The sequence below is a fragment of the Anarhichas minor genome, unplaced genomic scaffold (genome assembly GCF_050575085.1).
Source record: "Anarhichas minor isolate MPS153535 unplaced genomic scaffold, ASM5057508v1 ptg000094l, whole genome shotgun sequence".
Taxonomy (NCBI): Eukaryota; Metazoa; Chordata; class Actinopteri; order Perciformes; family Anarhichadidae; genus Anarhichas; species Anarhichas minor.
In genome coordinates, this window is record NW_027466540.1 from 411,941 (window position 1) to 427,531 (window position 15,591).

At 40.2% G+C, this 15,591-nt stretch overlaps 1 protein-coding gene across 2 annotated transcripts in view; it reads left to right on the forward strand.

Annotated features, from left to right (window-relative positions):
• Positions 1-5,670: 5,670 nt before the first annotated feature.
• The window catches only part of LOC142939187 (zinc fingers and homeoboxes protein 2-like), a 94,438-nt gene continuing 84,517 nt past the window's right edge, over positions 5,671-15,591 (forward strand). For both annotated transcript variants that reach the window (XM_076082405.1, XM_076082403.1), the window contains exon 1: positions 5,671-6,722. The gene's annotated coding sequence lies outside the window, so the exon portion shown is untranslated. The remainder of the gene's footprint in view (positions 6,723-15,591) is intronic.

Consider the following 15,591-nt stretch of genomic DNA (forward strand, 5'->3'; position numbering starts at 1 on the left):
GGTGAGCGAAATCAGGAATGATGGGACACAAGTATGAAGATGTCCCTTCAGAAGACGGGAGGGATTTATGAGAGTTCACAGCCAGACTCCGTCTCTCACGTCTGTGTAGCGACACTGTGGCTTTATATAAAACACGTCTGTGTGTAAAATGAGCCCAGAGGGTTGAGTTGGATGTTATTATGCAGAGCAGGTGAAGCAGCTCAGCGTCTCCTCTGAATCTGAATAAACACAAACACAGAGCCGAGGCAGCCGAGCACTAACTCTCCTCTCTCTCTCACAAGAAGGGTTGTTGTGTACACAAGTCGAAACATCTGACTCCACGCACACGATGCATTAAAAGTGATGGGTCGCTGTTGTCCTCCCTTCTGATGAATAAACTATCAGCACCAGAGTGAGGTGACTTCCTAATGAGAGCCAAGAAAAGGACAAAGAGCCGAGCAGGTGACTCAGCTAAACCCTGCTTCATCCTGTAGACCTGGTCCCTAGTTTAGGGAACTAGGAACCAAGTGCACTTGAGAAGACTCCATTTTGGTGATAATAAGAAAACATGTGTAATCTATGCAGTGAACGCTGCAGTGAGGGTTGTTCCTGGATTGGATCCCTAAGCAAAGGTCCAGAGCAAAGGCTCAGAACCTCCATGTGTGTGTTTAACTCTTCACCGTGAAGACACTGGTATCACTGCAGCTGTTGTGGTGATGATGGAAATAAAACCACACACATACACCAGTGTTTTCCTTTGTGACATGCAGGATGCAAAACAACATTATTCAGATCAGCCTAATCTCCAAATATTGAATGAAAGAATAAGCACTGAAAGATTGCTTTATGTCTGCTGAATACAGATGATCACAGCAACAGAATCCAACATGTTTTAGGGTTTCAACACTTTGGTCCAGAGTGAAATCATTTAAATCCAGACATTCATAGTCCCCAGAGGATACAACCAAAAACCTAAATGTTGTAATCTAGCAGGTTTAAAATGTCCAACAACTAAGTTCAATAACATATCTCTTAAACAATTACTCCCATCAGCCCCCACTATACTTTGATTTTAACGCCAACGTAGCATGCTGACATTAATATATATATATATATATGTATATATATATACAATTTCAAGACTCAAGTGGAGACAGGGACTGATGCAAGTGGAGAAAACAATGCGGTGCCCTTCCTGTGGAGAAAGCCCAATGAAGTGTCATCTAGGGTGCCCTCCCAGTGGAATAATTGTGATGCAGGGCCTTCTAGGATGCTCTTGTTGTGAAGAAAACGTGATGTAGGGCCCTCAAGGCAGCCCTTCCAGTGGGGAAAACATGATGCATTGCCCCCTAGGGTGCCCTTGCAGTGGAGAAAACGTGATGTAGGGCTCTCTAGGGTGTGTTACAGTGGAGAAAACTCTATGCAAGGCCCTCTAAGGCCCCCTTGCAGTGGAGAAAACATGATTTGGGGCCCTCTATGGTGCCCTTCCAGTGGAGAAAACATGATTTGGGGTCCTCTGTGGTGCCCTTCCAGTGGAGAAAACATGATTTGGGGCCCTCTGTGGTGCCCTTCCAGTGGAGAAAACATGATTTGGGGCCCTCTATGGTGCCCTTCCAGTGGAGAAAACATGATTTGGGGCCCTCTGTGGTGCCCTTCCAGTGGAGAAAACATGATTTGGGGCCCTCTGTGGTGCCCTTCCAGTGGAGAAAACATGATTTGGGGCCCTCTGTGGTGCCCTTCCAGTGGAGAAAACATGATTTGGGGCCCTCTATGGTGCCCTTCCAGTGGAGAAAACATGATTTGGGGTCCTCTACGGCCCCCTTCCAGTGGAAAAAACGTGATGCAGCCCCCTCTAGGATGCCGTTCCAGTGGAGAAGACGCGATGCAGGTCCCTTTCAGTGGAGAAAATGTATTGCAGTGCCCTCTCGGCAGCCCTTGCAGTGGAGAAATCCTGATGTAGGGCCCTCTTGGGTTACTTTGCAGTGGAGAAAACGTGAGACAGTGTCCTCTGGTGTCCATGTTGGAAAGAAATGATGCACGTTGGGCCCCTATGCATGCAGCTGGTGCCCTTTTAATTTTTTTTCTGACCCCGCCCCTCAGACAGCCTGAGTCTGCCACTGACTTTGAAAGTCTTCCGGGAGAGGCCTGATGACAATGTGCTCCGTTATCGCCACTTGTTTGATGACAAGAAACGCAGAGTTTCTGGGGAGAGGTCAGGGAGGACGTGGGATGCAGCCAGGAGGAGGAGGAGGACAGTCAGAACAGGTATTTACATCTGCACTTAGAATATGGTCAGACTTTGGACTTGTTTTGATTCTGGAAGACACTTTAGTCTTTTGATACAAATATCAGGAGAAGCACTCTTAACCACTTAAACGTAATCAACAATGACACATTCTAATTTATTTGTTGATTTATATCTTGCATAAATAATTTGAATCTGCAAAGTGCAGTACTTGAATAAGTACCCTAACCCTGTTACTCTTCATCATTGAATATGAGTAGCAGTGTAAACATCTGTACACAGTCTGGTTCTAATACTGACATCAGGACACAAAGTGAGTCATCGAAGCTTGACGTCAGCTGGGGAAATTGTTGCTGAGTCACTTCTATTGATCAGCAACTCGCCATTGATGCTTAGTCTCAAATGTTTGCTGGTGTCACTCACAGTGCAGCCAGTATTTAGACTGCGAAACTATTGATCTGTCTGTGTACTTGAGCACGTTGGGTATTCAGTCCTGAGGGTCTTTATTAGATGATAAAACCCTCTCTATTTATTTTAAGGGCTTTTTTTCTGCCATGATGCACAAACTATCGCCTCCCTGTTTGGCCATTCCAGCAGATATTTCTCCTCATGGTTTAATTTATAGTGATTTGTTGTGTTTTATTATGTATCATTATTATTATGTATCATTATAAGCCCTGTCTTCTAACCATGTTGTGTTTTATGGCACAATAACCTCAATTCTAACGAGACTAGTTGTTTGGCAAACCTCCCCGTTTCCTGTTTTAATGTTACGGATGCAGCTTCTCAAAACTAAAGCCAGTAAGAGAGCCGACCCACAGCCTCCCGGCACAGTGTGCTGAACTGTGACACCAAATAATGACTTTTGTTTTTTTGCCTTTTCAGGCGGCTTCATTTGATTAATTGTGTGAAGGAGGCCAGTGGCTGCAAGGCGCTGCTGTCACGAGACAAGAAAGAAAAACCACACGACTGCAGCGTGTTGTGCGGTTTTCTCCTTTTCTCTTTGCTGTTTGAACGTTTACATCAGCTTCCTTTGAGTTTTATGACCGCTGTGTGATTAAAAACCTGACTAAAGCCTCCTTTGTATTTCTGATATCCTTTTTATTATGTCTCTTTTTATAGAGATATGATTTTTTTTTTTCAAACCACAATTATATGCAAAGTCTCTCCCACTCTGCCTCACACATTTTCCTGTTTTTGTAGTAGACTGCACAGTTCAAATGGGCACCTGATTAATGAGTGAATGTGAATAACAACTATAAGATTCCTGTGGTTTGATTCTGCTGAGCTTTTGTTTCTGATTCTGTTTTTCAGCGTTCTGGGCCACCAAAAGATAACTTTCTCAGTTTCTCAGTGTGTGAGAGGTGATGATTTTAAATAAAGAAAGACTACTGAATGGACCTACAGGCCCAGTGGGTCAGGGGGCCTCTGTTTGGAGCGTTAATATTTCCTTTTGGAAAGTCAATCTGCAAAGAGACACCAAACCACTACAAAGACACACAAAACAACTACAAAGATATACAAAACAACTACAAAGATATACAAAACAGCTACAAAGACATGCAAAACAACTACAAAGATATACAAAACAGCTACAAAGATATACAAAAACAACTACAAAGAGATGCAAAACAACTACAAAGACACGCAAAACAACTACAAAGAGATACAAAACAACTACAAAGATATACAAAACAACTACAAAGACATACAAAAAGATGCAAAATGACTACAGATGGATACAAAATGACTACAACGACACACAAACCAATTCAAATAGATACAAAACCACAACAAGGAGATACAAACTGACCACAACAAGATACAAAAAGACCAAAAAAAGATATAAAACAAGAAAGAGATACAAAAACACTACAAAGAGAAACAAGACAACTAGAAACAGAGAGATATAAACATCTGTCAAAGTGGCTACGAAGAAATGGAAAACGACCAATAAGGCACACAAAACAGCTACAAAGAGATACAACATGACTACACAGAGATACAAAACAGCTACAAAGAGATACAACATGACTACACAGAGATACAAAACAGCTACAAAGAGATACAAAATGACCACAAAGACGTAAACAACCACTGAGGCACTCAAACTGACTGAAGCAAAAGAATCTTTGCATCCTTTGAGTCTGGGTGCTTTGCTTCTCTGTAGGAAGGGTGTGTGGCCTGATCATTGCATATCTTTGTATTGTTGTTATTAACTAAATTATATTCCACCTTTTGTCAGAGCAGAAGACAAACCTTTTTGTTTTTTTGCAAAGAGCTACGAATCTTTTTCATTTGCAGACATTTGTGACGCTGACTGGCTCTGGATTACTTGTTTAAAGATGTTTTTTAAGCTTTGAGTGGTTCAGTTGTTAACTTTTGTTGCTAAGCAATGTTGGCAAAAACTCTGCTTATTGGCTAGAGCTGGCACTCTTTGCCTGGCAACATTACCTGATTGTGTATTCTGGAGACACTGGCAAGAGCTTCCAGTTGCAGACAACTCTTCTGCAGAGATGGCTCCGGCTGTGGCGTCGTTCCTGTTGTGTGTTATTTTTCCTCAGCTCGTCTCTAAAAGCAAAGCCAGCGCACCCACATGTGATGCTATGAAATAAGCTGTTTACTTAAAAAGCTTTTTTTCCGTAATGTATTTGACTTTGAATAAACTGCTGACTGGCAGACGGTCACAAGGCCTCGGGTTCATAGGATGGAAACCTGCTGCAGAATTAATTAAGAAGATGGCTGATTTTTAACGTGTTTTAGGAGGTAACCGTGTGAAGATGTGATTCTTTAACACAAGATCATCTGAAACCTTGTGGGAAGCTCAAGGTTCAATATATTCGTCCATAAAAACATGGGAATTGCAACACTCCCCTCCTATTTTACAAGAAGCACAAAATGAACAAAATGAAAAATATCATATTTCATCCTGAAATTTGGGGTCCGAAGCGACACAAAGACTGCTGGCTGCAGTGCCCTTGAGCAGGACACTAAATCAAATCAGTCAAACTTTACTTCGTACATTTCGTACAAGTTAGAGCGACTCAGAGTGCTTTACAGGCGACTAAAAACAATAAAGACAGCAGAAATGTAAACAGTTAAACTATTGGACATTAATGCACAAAGCAAATAAACGTGATGAAGATGTAATAATGAAACTAATTAAATACATGTATTAAAATAACTAAGAAATATAATGAAAAATAGAATAGATTTCCTTCCCTGTGGAGGAAAACATGCATTAATTATTAGGAGTCTGCACAGAGATTCTTATTTTCTTGTTTAAAACAATGTAACATTTTAGTGATTTAGGATGATTGGGAGCTTGTTTCCTCTCATCACCACAGAGGTTAAAGGTTATTGATTCTTTCAAAAAAGGTATTGAGATCACTAATAACCTGAATATACATATAATACCTGAATATACATATAATAAACATACAGTACAGAGGGTTGTGGCTCTCAGACGCTCCTGTAGGTGTCGCTCTCTGACATCTTTTCACAGAGCTGCGTGGGGACGTTTCTACATTTATTACATCTGATCAGCTACAACAAGACAATTTATACCAAAAACACACGAGCCTGATGAAATTCAGACATCGGGCGGGGCTTAAACATCCACTCCCACACCTCTTATTTTAGATCTTAAAACTAGTTTATATTTCTTTATTTAAATGATGATTTAACTGCTCACCAGGTGTGATGCAGAGCTGAGGTCAGCTCCGGGATCAAACAGGTGTTATAGAGGAATCAATAAATCATCGCATCATTTTTATTTACATGTTTACCAGAAGGTGGGTTTGTGTAATAATTTTGTCTATACAAGGAATTTGACTAGGTGGATGGTGCATAACATTAAAACAATCAACACAAAATACAAGACATGATTTAAATACAGAAACATATTGAAATTTACAATAAAATATACAAATATGGTAAATAAACAAACAGATAAGAGTATATTAAAACAAGTATATTATTAAAGTGCGGATAAAAAGGCTTTGCATACCTTAAAGTCATAATAAACTAAATATAAATGTGTGATATAAAGTCCCCTACAATGAACATATATGAACAGTGATGTTTAATAACGTGCACATCCACGAGGCTGCAGCAGGAGGTGTGCGTGGCTGCAGACCAGCTCGTGCCAGTCCGGCTGCGCACATAATTAAAAAACTTTTCTGTGCATTTTTTTTTTAAACGTCACCATAGACGCCGAGACATTAAATCTCTCTTCTCTTTTTTTTGGCATCCTATGCAAATATATGCTGACGTAAACGATCATGTGGTTTTTGTCGTCGATCCCCCCTATGAGCAACGAGGAGGGTTTTCTCTTTTTTTTTTTTTTCCTCCTCTCCCCACTGTTGTCTTTAGGTTAGAGCTATGCTACAATCTTTACTGTACACCAGCGCTATAGATATATGCACCACTCTGGATGTCTGGGAATAATAATCAACTTCCAGTTGCACCCTGCAAAACCCCCGAAGACCACACACAGGTAAGCACACGAGGAGGTGTTGAGGGGGGGTAAACTTCTTATTTATTTAACTCCCGGTGGGGACATTTTCAGCCAAAAGTGGACCGCAAAAGTGAAGTTATTAGAGCGGGTTGGTCGCAGCCAGACTGGCCGCCTTGGGTGTCTCTTGCCGGGCTGCTGCTGCTGCAGCCCGGCAAGAGACAGTCTGTTTTTTTTTTACCGCTGTGGAGTTTTTTTACTCGGGATTTAAAAACCTTCACAGCGGTAAAAAAACAAGAAATAAAAAGACACCTGGGCTGTCCAGGTAACTTAAGTTGTGGCTGCTCTTCTTCGGTGGTTTGCATGTGTTGTCAAAAGACTAGTGAATGTCATCCGGTTTCGCGTTGTTGTTGTTTTTAAAAATATGTGTTTATTTTTATGGTAGCCAACTTTTGCCGTGCCCCCCTACTCCACACTCCCCGGTGAAAGTGCACATAATAAATGTATTAGCCAAAGCGGAGCTAGCCGTTAGCCCCCCCAGGTGAAGCTAGTTAGCGTTAGCCCCTTTCCCCCCTTCTCACGGCAGCACGAAGCGGGTTTAATGTCGGGGAAATGTATTTGTTTTGGCTGACTCTCCTCTCTCCTCTGTCTCCTCTCTCACCCCCAAGCCAAGTAGCTAAACACCCCTTACCCACCACCACCACCACCACACACACCCCCAATCTCTTGACACGGTAGTTTTGGCTCGTATCGCCCGACTCGAGTGTTGTTGTTGCCCCGCTGTACGTTCTGTTCAAACGGGGCTATAGCTAGCAGACAGCCAGTCTGGCTGGTTTTTGGGTCATCTGAGGTGAAGCCGTCAGCGGGCTGTATAGAAAACCAACTAACCAACACACCGCCGCCTGCTCACGGCTGCTTTTAAACTGTTTATTTAAATAACCAATACACTGCCCCGGTAGATAATATGGTTATTGTGTTTTTTAACTGATTTACGGATTCAAACCGTCGCTCTAACGGCTGCTGCTCCGTATAGAAACCGACCGTTGGTGTGTACATGCTGTACTGTACGGCGGTTAAAACGAACTAGTTTGATATTAAACTAGGTTTTACCGTAAATTGAACCGTTTTTAACGAATTTAACGTCTTTAGCGTGTTTATATGGAGACGAATAAGTGTTTTAAGTTAGTTGAATTGTGTTATTTAACTCGTTCACTTGTGATTTAAACGAACGAAGTGTCGGTTGGTTTGAGAGGAGGTTTTGGTAAACACGTTGACCTCATGCCAGTTCATGGCAGACTGGTTTTCTGCTGGTTTAAATGCAGAAATAGACACCCAGTATGTACAGTATTGTGGTTTTATATATATGGGAAAAGGCTGTTAGTGTGTATGATACTGGTTCGTAAAGAAACTGGCTGTCAGTTACCTTAATGGTAGACTGGTTTTAACTGGTTTAGGCTGCCAGTATGTACAGTATTCTGGTTTTAAACTGTTGTATATAAGCAACAGTATGTGTGATACTGTTGTTTAAAGAAGCTGGCTGTCATTTACTGTAATGGTAGACTGGTTTAATCTGGTTTAGGCTGCCAGTATGTACAATAAACTGTTTTATATATATGGGAAAAGGCTGTTAGTGTGTATCATACTGGTTTGTAAAGAAGCTGGCTGTCGTTTACCTTAATGGTAGACTGGTTTTAACTGGTTTATGCAGAAATATGCTGGAAGTATGTACAGTATTCTGGTTTTACTACTGTTTTATATGAGAAGCAGGCTGTTGGTGTGTAGGATACTGGTTTGTGAGCAAACTGGCTGTCACTTTCTCTAATAACTGACTGGTTTTAACTGGTTTATGCAGAAATAGGCTGTCGGTATGTACAGTATTCTGGTTTTAAACTGTTTCATATAAGCAATAGTGTGTATGATACTCGGTTGTAAAGAAACTGGCTGTCATTTACCTTAATGGTAGACTGGTTTTAACTGGTTTAGGCTGCCAGTATGTCCAGTATTCTGGCTTTATATATATATATATATATATATATATCTATAACGCCCAGTGACCTCTGACCCCTCCAGTCAGAAGAATATCATCACCAAATAAACAAATCTACTTTTTTGACAGTGTGACTGAAGTGTGTTTTGGCTCTTAGGAAAACCCTCCTCTTCCTCCTATACTGCCCGGTGACAGCGTTAACATCCACCACCACACAAAAAGTGTCAGATTTTAGTTTTTTTAATACTATCTCCCTCTCGATTGTTCTGGTTCATAATCACATTTCCTTTTTTTTTATTTTTCTTCCATTGACCGACTTTTTTTTGTCTCATATTTTGCAGCTATTGTGTCGCCACCGTGTCAGGCTTTTTAATCCTATGATATGGATGCAGGGATCAGTCAGTCATGCTGCCAGTCTCTGAATCAGAGCACGCTCTCTAGCTGCTATTTATTTGTCACGAACGCCAACACACACACACACACACTCCCCGTCCTTGCTTCTACACATTCTCTCACATCACTCTCTCACACACACACACACACACACACACACTTTCACTTTTCGTCTTCCTGCTCTGACACGCTGCTATTTCTCTGACACACACTCACACACTTCTCGCCGGTTCGTAGGAAGTACAGCTGTGATTTTGCTGTTGCCACCTAACCTGTCACCCCAATCCACACACACACACACACACACACACACACACACACACACGCACACACAGACATGTGCACACTCTGCAACAGTAGTAAGCTTTTTATTTCACCGTTTATACTGTTCACATCATTGGTTTTTATCGCTGGAAATTGCCGCATGTTTTTTTAATATTTATTTTTATTATTTTGTGTCGATTTGAAATGGACCCCATTCTGTGTTTGTGTTGCCCTCAGTGGCATTCAGTCATGAGGGTTCATGGCAGCTATACGAGCCGGAACAAACACACACAATGCAACAGCACACACACACAGTCTTTGTTGCTGTGTCAAACTGCTATTTATTTCACACACACACACACACACGTACAGAAAGCATGCATGACAGCTGCATCTTGCACACACACACACACACACACACACACACACAGCCTCTCACTATTTCACAAAGCACTGAAAATACATGTGTATGTGTGTTTGTGAGTAAAATAAAAGCAATAAAGATTGAGTGGAAAAGGAAGTGTGTGTGTGTGTGTGTGTGTGGGATGAGTGCGCCAGGTTGTGCGTGAGTGAGTGAAGTGGCGGTGATTTTGTGTGTGTGTGTGGTGAGTCACTGGAGAGCATGGGTTGGTCAGAAACACTGTGTGTGTGTGTGTGTCAGAGTGTTCGCCTCTCTGCTGGAGCTCTTCATGGGGAAACTCGACACACACACACACACACACACATACATATGCACTTGCTGTATTGTGTGTGCAGGGCTGCTGTTGGACCAAACCCACCTTCCATGTGGACTGTGAGGTTTTCGGGGTTGAACATGAACACCAGGGATCAACACACGACCAGATTTAACTCTGTCATAAAGAAACAGAAGAAAGAAGCTCTTATTTTGGCGTTCAGCTTCAACAGTCGGCGCTCCTTCTTCCTCGTTGCAGAATCTGACGTCCATCTGCACGACGATTTCTTTCTGCGTTTGGGAATCTGAAGAAAATTAATATATAGTTGTTGTATTTTCCGCGCTGGAAGCTTTCATTACACGCCATGAAATCTGCGTTTACAAAAGTTATGTGCAAATAATCCGCACCGGTATTTGTCCGTGCTGTGGAAAGGCTTTTCTTTTACCCATGTATGGTGATTTTCCAACTTGGAGCCGCTTCTCCTAAACATTCATATCTTCCTTTAAACTCTCTGCTTATTTAATTTAGAATCTTTCTTATCGCTACATCCGAACTCGCCAAAATTGGCAGTTTTATTCTTCTTAACAACAAACTTCTGGACACAAACAAAATCACATAGCAGTTAATATTAAAGCTTCATCTTTACATCTTTTAGGATCTTGTAAATCTGCCATCTAGGAGATGCAGTAAGATCAGAATCCACAGTACAGAAATGCCAAATAAGGAATAAGGTCATTTAGAAACAGTGTCTTTATGAAATACTTTGTCAAGTAGATGTTTCAACTGTAAAATATCCTGCTGTCAAAATATCGATATCGGCCTCAAAAATCAGGCTTTAGTACACTAAAAATCCAAAATACTCTGCTGCCAATATTTCACTTCAATTCATACCGGCATCGATGCAAATTTGCCACAGCTGCAAACACTTTTTCAATAAAAGTTTTAAAGATATTCACAGACCAGGATCCTGTTGACCCAGAGCACCGTCTGTCAGTCTGAGCTAAACTGTTGTAGAGTTTAAGCTACTGGAAGATGTTTTAGTGAGTTTCCTTCTAGCGAAATGCTCTGAGTGAACTTGGTAAAAAGTTACACAGTGTATATGTCTAGGGCTTTTATTGTGAAAGGTAAGAACAGAAGGAGTGGATCTGGTCTGTGCTGAATTTGTCAACGTTGAAAAGACTAATAAAGTTTGCCGTCTTGGTTTCGGACTACAGAGCCTTTGTGTTGTTGTACTTTATATTGTATATTTTGAACAGGCGGCAACCTTCTAAAACCGGGTCCTTAACCTGCATTCTCCCTAGTGTCCACCAGGGGGCGACTCCTCTGATTGTATAGAAGTCTATGAGAAAATGACTCTACTTCTCTCTTGATTTATTACCTCAGTAAACATTGTAAACATGAGTTTATGGTCTCAATCTCTAGTTTCAAGTCTTCTTCAATACAGCATGATATTCATTTAGTACATTATGGTCCATTTAGAGTCAAGCAGACCATAAAGCAGGGGATGCTTTAGGGCGGGGCTACACGGTGATTGACAGGTTGCTGCTACAGCCGTATACGGCGTCTCTGTTCATTGGCTGCCAAAAAAACAACATGGCGGTGGCCGTAATTGAAGATGGCGCCGAACTCGAGGCTTCAAAACATCCGTCTACAAACCAATGGGTGACGTCACGATGACGACGTCCTCTTGTTATATACAGTCTGTGGTTTTGAATATGTCCGTTCTAAACAACGTGAGTGGTTGATGCCTCTAAACTAGACTAGAACAGTCGACACAGAAGCCGGTTATGTGGAGCCGTCGATATGAGAAGTTCTCTGCATGGACAGACAGACAGGAAGTAGATGTACAGAATAACACAACATAATAAAGTTACAGTATCGACCTGTTTTTCATCGTGTAACCTGGAGACACGACAGGAAGCTAAACTGAAGAACATCATTCACACACAAGGAAACAAATACAGAGAGGCAAGAGGAAAGTTGCTGAACATTTTATTTCAACCCAGTTGCCGTTGTGCGATTCTGCAAAAAAAACATGTTCCATATCAACATTTTAAAAAATGCGTGTACATCAACGTTATAGTGTTTCAACCACTTATTCTCAGTTAGATTTAGGCAACAAAATGACTTGGTTATGTTTAGTAAGAGATCATAATAAACACCGGTCTCCAGGGTGAAAGTCCTGCGTTAGACCCACTCTGACCTCCGACACAGATTCAAGCAGACCTTTATTCACGTTTTTTGTGAAAAACATCAAATGTAATCCAGGATAAAATACGTCCACTTGAAACGTAATTGACTGCAGTTTTGCTGTATTGGGACGTAATTGTAAGGAGTTCAGTGTGTTTATTTTCTCGATTTTCTCGATTTTAGACAAGGGTGGTAAAACGTTTTTGATTTTGTGCCAAATACAGAAAAAATAGTCACAAGCCAAACGATGGTGAATGTGCAGTTTTAAACCAGTTAAACTGATATAAAATCAGTGTTTCTAGACCAGAAAACCCCAATGTGCCATAGGAAATTAAATACAACACTAAAACGTTTGTCGTTTATTGGCGTTCACACATTTCACATGAAGTATTTCTGTCTGCTGCTCTTAAATATAATACTTTTACACTCTAATACAGTGCGTGGCCTAAGTGCCCACTTAAACTATTCTGATGCTGTTTATCAATCTGTAAATAAGTAAAGTTAAAGCAGGCAGAAATTGCCAAATATTGGTTTCTGCTCATGTGGGTGAGTGCCCATTTAAAAGATCACGAAACAAATGTAGATGGATGTAAATCTGATATTAAGAAGTAACAGAACAGGCAGAAATGGTCAAATATTGGTTTCTGTGCTAAGAGGTTAAGACAGAAATCCTGAATCTCGAACAAAATGTAGTGTTTAAACAAGGATGTTCAATATACAGTTTAATTTATTAGAAAGTTATATTCTAGTTAATTTAAAACATTCACATTTAAAAATGGGCAGCAGGTCGTTATCTCCGCTGCCTCCATCTTATTCCGCTTTTTGGTATTTTTTTGTGGCCATTTTTCTCCCGTAACTATTTCATGTGTCGTGCACAGGAAGATGTCACTCTTAATCCCGCCAAAGTAAAATCAATTGCTTGGTTGTCTTTGTTTTTTTCTCTTCAGTTGAGGAAACCATCAGCCACCCGTGAGCACCAGACTTATTATGAATCACTAAAACAATCAGAGATGTGGTCAGTGATCCAGAGGGAACCAGGGGAATGTGATTCATCACCCAGGACTCACATGAAACTCTGCGTATATCGTTAAATGATCCTCCGGCTGTCATCTGCAGCACAACATAAAGAGTGTCAGACAGTGAAAACACCTTCAAATCTTCTACTTTACATTTGGTGTACGAGTGATATCGTTTAATCACAACATCTGTATTAGTTATTAAGCAATATAGTTCGACACTGAGGATATTGTGTTCTGCCATTAATCAATATGATCACCTGAATCTATCCTCACAATGAAACCTAAACGGCAGCTTAAGTCCAAGAATACCAGCGTTGACTTCTTGGGGAAAAGCAGAAAAAACCTCTTTACTGTACGTCCCAATGACACGTTCCTAAAGAATGTAATCAATGCAGAGAAGCTTTCAAACTTAAAACACAGTGACAGAAGAAATGAATTACAGGAGAAATGCAAATGAGATATTTTTTTAGCAGATGAGATAAAACAAGCTGAGTTTGTGGATGCGTGTTTGTCAGCTGAGAGCTCTAATTAATATTAATGTAACATGCAAATAAAAGTGAGACTTCACTTCTGTCGTCTGCAGAAAAAAAAGGAGCTGTAGAGCGCTCGTCTTTATTTATTAAATTATTATTATTATATTTTTATTTGTCTTTATTTCTTCATGTCGTCCTCACGACCAATCGCTGACAAATGTCTCCTCGTCCATTTTTAAAAAATGTTTCCCCTCCGGGACAATCGGCTTAACATCGATCTGCAGTTCGGTCCCACCCAATAAACCCACAGAGGGAGGTCACATGGTGTTAGAATAAAGTATTAGAATAAAGACAAACATGCAAAAATCAAATTGAGCCTGTTAGTTTGTTTTTGATCACACTAAAAAAGGTGATCTTGTAAAATGTAGTTTTTGGTGAGAAACTTGACTTAAGTATCGTGATATCGTATTGTGACTTAAGTATCGTGATATCATATTGTGACTTAAGTATCGTGATATCGTATTATGACTTAAGTATCGTGATGTCATATTGTGACTTAAGTATCGTGATATTGTATTGTGACATAAGTATCGTGATAATATCGTATTGTGACTTAAGTATCGTGATATCGTAATGTGACTTAAGTATCGTGATATTGTATTGTGACATAAGTTTCGTGATAATATCGTATTGTGACTTAAGTATCGTGATATCGTATTGTGACTTAAGTATCGTGATATCATATTGTGACTTTAGTATCGTGATATCGTATTGTGACATAAGTATCGTGATAATATCGTATTGTGACTTAAGTATCGTGATATCGTAATGTGACTTAAGTATCGTGATATTGTATTGTGACATAAGTTTCGTGATAATATCGTATTGTGACTTAAGTATCGTGATATCGTATTGTGACTTAAGTATCGTGATATCATATTGTGACTTTAGTATCGTGATATCGTATTGTGACTTTAGTAGTGTGATAATATCGTATTGTGACTATCGTATCGTGATAATATGGTGATAGAATCAAATACATCAAATACCATTATTTCGTGTCTTCTGTTTTGTGTAACTTTTCTAGTTAGGCATGTAGCTATAAAATGCTGATTTCTCTTAATATTCTATTTCAAATTTAAACAACTCTTTCCAGTGTGAGGATGTAAATTCCGTTAAAGAGTTAAATATATAAACTCTGGACGGTCTCCCGTTAACGTTGCTGATATTTTTCTGCCGGCCAAGTTTCTGATTCACTTCCTGACAACTTGACAACTCGATATGAGACACACGATTCCAGCATTAGTTCTGATTTCATGGTTTATGCTTTAAAAGGGGTCACTGTTGAGATGGCGTGCATCAAACCCAGGCAACAACACTGCAGGTGGAGAAAGAAAATCATCATCTGAATTTACTTCCTAAGATATATGCAGGGCCCACTCTGTGAAAGTGTCATTTAGACATAATTTGCTGAATGTCCTTTTAAAAAATAAATTGAATTACCTTCTTTTTAATGCCATCAATCATCCGGTGGAAGTAGGTGTCACTTTTGTTTTTCTTTTGTTTGTTTTTTGATATCTCATATTTAGAGCGAAAACACTTCAAAAACAGATGCCGTGTTTGTTATCACTGCTTATATTATTTAGATTTCATTTCCCTTAAACCTCCAAGAAGTGATTTTTATTCATGAAGAGAGAGAGAAAAGACTGCTTATTTTCTCATTAAAGCCTGCAGAGTGTGTTCCTCAATTACTCATCACATGAGTGACCAGCAGCACTGATGGGCTCATCAGACAACAGGAAAGAACCCACTGTGATTTGCTGAAGAACCCCCTCCCCTCGCGTCTGCAGCGTTAATTTAAACCTTGTTCCAAACCCTCATTTACCCAGAGAAAGCTTATTGAGCACGACT